Consider the following 6,000-nt stretch of genomic DNA (forward strand, 5'->3'; position numbering starts at 1 on the left):
AGACCTGATCTTGGATGCCTCCCCCATCTGAGTATCCGATGTGGGTTTGGCGGGTCCAACAGACTACCTGATTAGCACTTTTAATTCCTGGGCAATTGTAGCCGGCTATTGATCGTCGAGGAATGGGGCAGGACCAATAGGATCTGTCTGCATAGATACAGGCCTGAGGAGTTCTACCCTGATAGCACTGGGCCGGCATGTATGTGTAGGAGACAAAGGCTCCCTGAGATGTTTCCAGCCGAAAGGACTGGAAGCATGATTTAGGGTATGAGGTAGTGATACCATTCCCAACTGGGAAGAAAAGTGTGAGGGTAAGGATTAGAGTCCTTGGGATAAGCATCTTGTAAGGAAGAATTCTTCAAGCTGTAGCCATGCGTAGATTGGTCAGCTTCCAGTGTGACCAAAGCGGGGCTGGTGATCTCCTCCTAAGGACCGGTAATACCGCTTCCTGGTAACGGTCGTCTTCCTCCAGAGAGTGATCTTGAGGGGCTCGGAGGGGTCAGAGGTGCAGTTCCAGCTAGCAGCTGCAGGTTTCAATCTGCTGTGGTGTATCCATGGAGTGATCTCTGCAACCTTAACTGCCATGGGAGTAGACAAAATGACAGTAAAGGGGCCCCTCCACAGGGGTTTTAAGAGCTGGAGGTTCCATTCTGTAAACCAAACTGAATCCCCAGGCTAAAGGGGTGAACTTCAGTTGTTAAGCTAGTGGAGAGTCTCTCCTGTACCAATTGGTTGAGGTTATGTAGGGTAGACCCTAACACCTCAAGCTGTTGTCTTAAGGTTAGGTCTCCTATTTCTTTAAGGTCTCCTCGAAGGCCTCTAATGAGTGGAGGTGGCCTTCCATATATGACCTCATAAGGGGAAAGGCCCGTCTTCTTGGCAGGAGCTGAGCGTATCCTCAGGAGCGCTATTGGAAGGGCCTTGTCCCAATGGAGGTGTGTCTCTTGGCACAGTTTCTTTAGTTGGGACTTGAGGGTCCGATTCACGTGTTCTACTTGTCCTGAGCTCTGTGGGCGGTAGGTGGTATGTAGTTTCCAAGTGATGCAGAGGAACCTGGCTAAGAGCTGGATTACTTCAGCTATAAAGGCGGGGCTGTTGTCAGAGCCTATTGAGAGTGGCAGCCCAAAGCAAGGGATTATTTCCTGTAGCAATAGCCTGGCGACTTCCTGTGCCTTTTCTGTCCTGGTGGGGAAGGCTTCCACCCACCCCAAGTAGGTGCATACAAATACTAAGAGATATCTAAGACCCCTGGAGCGTGGCATCTCAGTGAAATCTATTGTGAGATCTTCAAATGGGGCGCTGCCAGTACGTTGGACCCTGGGGGTAGGATCAGTCCTTGACATGGGTTGTTGTGAGCACAAACAAGGCACTGTTCATAGAGTATTTGCGAGATACTGGAGAGTCGGGGTACGTAGAAGTACCTATTGAGGGTCGATTCTAGGGCATTCCGACTTAAGTGGGTCCGTTGGTGGAACTGCTTGACAAAAGCCGGGGCTAGAGTCCCTGGTATGACAGTGTGCCCTCTCGAAATTTCCACCATCCATTACAGAGAACGGCTTCCCCCTTCAGTCTTGAACCAGGCCTCTTCTTGGTGGGAATATTTGGGATCCCATTCGGCTAAAGGGCTGGGAAAGAGGGAGGCTGTTAACGTTGGAGGTTCGAGGGTTTCTTCTTCTGCAGGTAACCTGGCTGCTTGGTCCACCTTGCGATTGCCTCGGGCTTCGATGGTGTCGCCCTTTCGGTGGCCCCTGCAGTGTATGACTGCCACCCTTTTGGGTGCCCATACTGTTTCTAGGAGATCTAGAATCTCTTGTCCATATTTAATTTCCTTCCCTTCTGTTGATTAATCCCTTTTCTTTGTATAAAGCCCCATGAACATGGAGGGTAATGAAGGCATACTTAGAGTTGGTATAAATATTGGCTCTTACCCCAGCTGCTAGCTGAAGGGCCCAAGTCAGGATGATGAGCTCCGTCTTTTATGCCGAGGTCCCCTGTGGGAGGGGTTTCACTTCAGTGGTGGTGTGTAGAGTTACCATAGCGTATCCAGCCAACCAACTGTTTCCCTGGACGTAGCTGCTATCATTGGTGTAGTATTCTACATCAGGGTCCATAAGAAGTTGATCGGTCAGGTCCAGCCTACTGGAGAACACTTCGTTCATGACTTCGACGCAGTCATGGTCTGGGGGCCCAGGCCCTACAGGCAGTAAAGTGGCCGGGTTTAAGGTCCATACTATCTCAAGGCAGACTCGTGGGTTTTCATACAGTAGCCATTGGTACTTGGCAATCCGGGAGTTGGTAAGCAAGTAGTGTCCCTCATGATCTAAAAGGGCTCAAACCGAGTGCGGAGCCTGGACAGTTAATTCCCGACCCAGGGTCAGCTTGTCAGCCTCAGACACAAGGAGGACCGTTGCTGCGAGTGCCCTCAGGCAAGGTGGCCATCCTAATGCCACCGAGTCAAGTTGTTTTTAAAGGTAGGCTACCGGCCGGTGCCAGTCCCGTAGCAGTAGGGTAAAGACTCCTACTGCCATTTCCGTACGTTCATGTATGTAGAGGAAGAAAGGCTTGGTGATGTCTGGGAGTCCTAGGCCAGGGGTGTGAATGAGAGCCCATTTAAACTCACTAAAAGCTTTTTGTTGTGGAGATTCCCACAGAAAAGGTTCACGTTTACCCCCCTTTGTGGCTTCATAAAGGGGTTTGGCTATAGTAGAGAAGTTGGGGATCCTGATCCTACAGAAGCCTGCCGCCCCTAAGATTTGTGGACCTGTTTCCGAGTAGTGGGGACTGGGATGGTACATACCGCCTGCTTCCTTTCTGGGCCGAGCTGGCGTTGTCCTCGTGACAGGTGGAAACCAAGATATTTGACCCTGTCTTGGCATATCTGAGCCTTTTTCTTGGAGACTTTGTAGCCTGCTTCCCACATAAGTTTAAGGATGTGATATGTACCCTGCATGCAGTCATTGTAGTTCTCCCAGCTAGTAAGAGGTCATCTACACATTGGAGCAGTACACAACTGGTTTGACTGTCTGGAAAGGGCTTTAGGTCCGAAGCCAAGGCGGCCCCGAAAATGGTTGGGGAGTTCTTGAAGCCCTGTGGTAGCCTTGTCCATGTTAGCTGGCCTTTGCCCCTGTTTTCAGGGTTTTCCCACTGGAAGGAGATGAGTGGCTGGCTCTGTGGGGCCAGACAAATACAGAAGAAGGTGTCCTTGAGGTCCAGGCAGATAAGTGGGTTGCTTCAGCTGGGATGAGACCCAGAAGAGTATATGGATTGGGAACTACTGGGTGTAGAGTAACTGTTGCTTGGTTTACTGCTCTCAGGTCCTGCACCGGACGGTAATCTTCAGTTCCCGGCTTTTGGAAGCAGAGGTGTGTTTTAAGGTGACTGGCAGGGACGAAGAATCCCATATTTTAGGAGTCTGTCCATATGTTTTTGGATGCCAACTCGTGCATTGTGGGGAAAGTAGTATTGCTTGTGGCGCGCCGGTTCTGCCCCAGGTTTTAGCTCTACAACTACTGGGGCCGCATGTCATGCCAGGCCCGGTGGGTTGTCTTCTGCCCAAACTCCTGGTATTGAGAAGGGGAATTTGGGTCCTTCTTGGACCTCTTCTACAAGACCAAAGAGTTGCTATTCTTCCTCCTGAAGTATGGTGAGGGACATAATCTTATTCCCTGATTTGTCCAATGTTAGCTCAGCATTGCCACTGGGGTTAAAGGTGATTTGAGCCAGGAGTATTTTTAGTAGTTCTCTTCCCAATAATGTTAAAGGGCAGTCTGGCAGGTAGAGGAACTGATGAGTAATTTCTCGGCCTCCAAGGGTATATTGTCAAGGCTGTAAAAAGGGCCGATGGACCCGTCCTCCCATGGCACCCGTGATGGTGACCTGTTTTTGGGAGAGGGGGCCTATGGGCCGTGTCACGATGGAATGTTCAGAGCCTGTGTCAACCATAAAGTTAATGGGTTGGCCCCCAATTAACATGTGGACCATACGCTCCTGGGGGCCTAGCTGGATGGAGCCCAGTCTGGCCTACTCTTCCCCGTATTTTTCTATGCCAGCGAGTCCGATGAAGTCGTCTCCAGAAGGGCCTGGCGTCTGTTGGGGTGGCTGGTAACGGCCATGAGTGACTTGACCTGGTCTCCGGGGATTTGGACCTGTTGGCATCCTCCCCAAATGCTGAGGACAGTAATTTTTCCAGTGGCCACGTTGGTGGCAGAAAGCACATTGGTCATGTCCCAGCCTTGGCCTCCTGGCGTGTGGCCCCCTTGATGTCGCCCTCGTTGGGGTAGTCCCAGATTTGGGATGGCATTTTGTCTTGGGGTCCAAGCCCGTTTGACAAGCGCAGCAACCAGCAAGTCCACCTTTTTCTTCATCATCCAGTCTGCCTCTTGACGAGCCTCTTGGTCACGGTTGACATAGACCTTGATCGCCACTTCAAGGAGCTGGCTGATATTCATGCCAGCAAATCCATCCAGGTTTTGACGTTTCCACCGGATGTCACCCTGGGACAGCCTGATGAAGGCAGAATTGACCATCCACTGATTCTTGACGGCCTCAGGGTCAAAGGGAGTGTAGAGACGGAATGTTTCACAGAGTCTTTTGTAAAATTGGCTAGGGATCTCCTTGAGTCCCTGGAGGACTTCAGAGATCTTGTTCATATTGATGCTTTTTTTGCTAACATCCTTTAAGCCTCCTATAAGGGCTTCTTGATACCGTTCCAGCATCTGGAAGTCTCGGTCGTCATTGGAGTCCCACTGGGGGTCTTCCTCAGGGAAATGGCTCTGGGCATACACTTGAATGTTTAAGGTCCCGTGTGGGGCATGTTCCTCCAGCCATTTTATAGCTCCCTGGGTGACTTGCTGGCATTCCTTGGTGTTGAAGAGAGTTAGGAGGAGCTGGCAGCAATCAGCCCAGGTGGGCTGATGCGTTTGAACGATTGACTGAAGGAGGTCAGTCAAAGCCTGCGGCTTTTTAGTATATGATGGGGTATGATTTTTCCAATTTAAGAGATCAGTGGTTGAGAAGGGCTGGTACACAAACATGTGTCTGCCTCCCTGAATCTGGCCTTCCTGATCATAGTAGATGGGGCTTCTGGTTTCCCGTAGGGGGAGCTGGAGAGCGCCAGTCTCAGGGCCCTTTGTCTGCAGCCGCTTATCTGTGGGCCCATATGGGGTCAGGACTGGCGGTGGTAGCTTAGCAGGAGGGTCCGGGAAGGGGGTGGTGAGCGGAGGTGGGGCCGGCGAGGGTGGTACTGGAGGCTAGGCTAGCGGCTCAGAGGCTCCCAGAAGAGGTGGGTTATAGTCGAATAGCGGGGAGGGATCTCCTCCAGGTCTGAAGACAAGACCGGCTTTTGCCCTTATGTTTTGTCATTAGGCAGCTTCCGGGAGGGGATCATAGCTCGGGAAAAGAACTCTATTCTGGTTTTCCAAACAGGACCTCAACCAAGGGGGTCGGGTATGTACAATAGCCTCCCACGAGTCGATACAGGGGACTGGTCAGGGTGACCAGGGCTGCTGGTAACAACGAGGTAGATTTTCCTAATGAGGCTTCTGTCTAAGCTTCTCTCTGCTGGCCATTCAACACCAAATGACAGCCAATCAATCTTACAGTAGGTACGGAGCCTTGGAGGGTGATCTCAATGCCATAATCCCCCGAGAATCCCTTCTTAAAATTTTTAACATACATCATAACGGAGTCTGAGTACTCTGTCGCCCACCCATGGCAACCACCAGAAATTGGTGCAACACACAAACATTCAGAGATTCACTTTGTTCATCTCCGGCCGCTCCCCTCACAGAAATAATTTCAGGCACCTCTTAGCAATTGGTGGGTCGGTATAAACCTCTGACTCGGATCACTAAACTGTACGAGACAATTTAGTGATGCCACCCTAAGCCATATAAGGTGCACCACAGACCCGCTGATCGGGACTCCTCATTTGCTTCGCAGACAGACTGCGTCTCATTTACACAGACTCAAACAGATTCATTCTCTGCCCGCCACCCTGTT

Source organism: Hipposideros armiger, unplaced genomic scaffold (genome assembly GCF_001890085.2).
Source record: "Hipposideros armiger isolate ML-2016 unplaced genomic scaffold, ASM189008v1 scaffold_875, whole genome shotgun sequence".
NCBI classification, from domain to species: domain Eukaryota; kingdom Metazoa; phylum Chordata; class Mammalia; order Chiroptera; family Hipposideridae; genus Hipposideros; species Hipposideros armiger.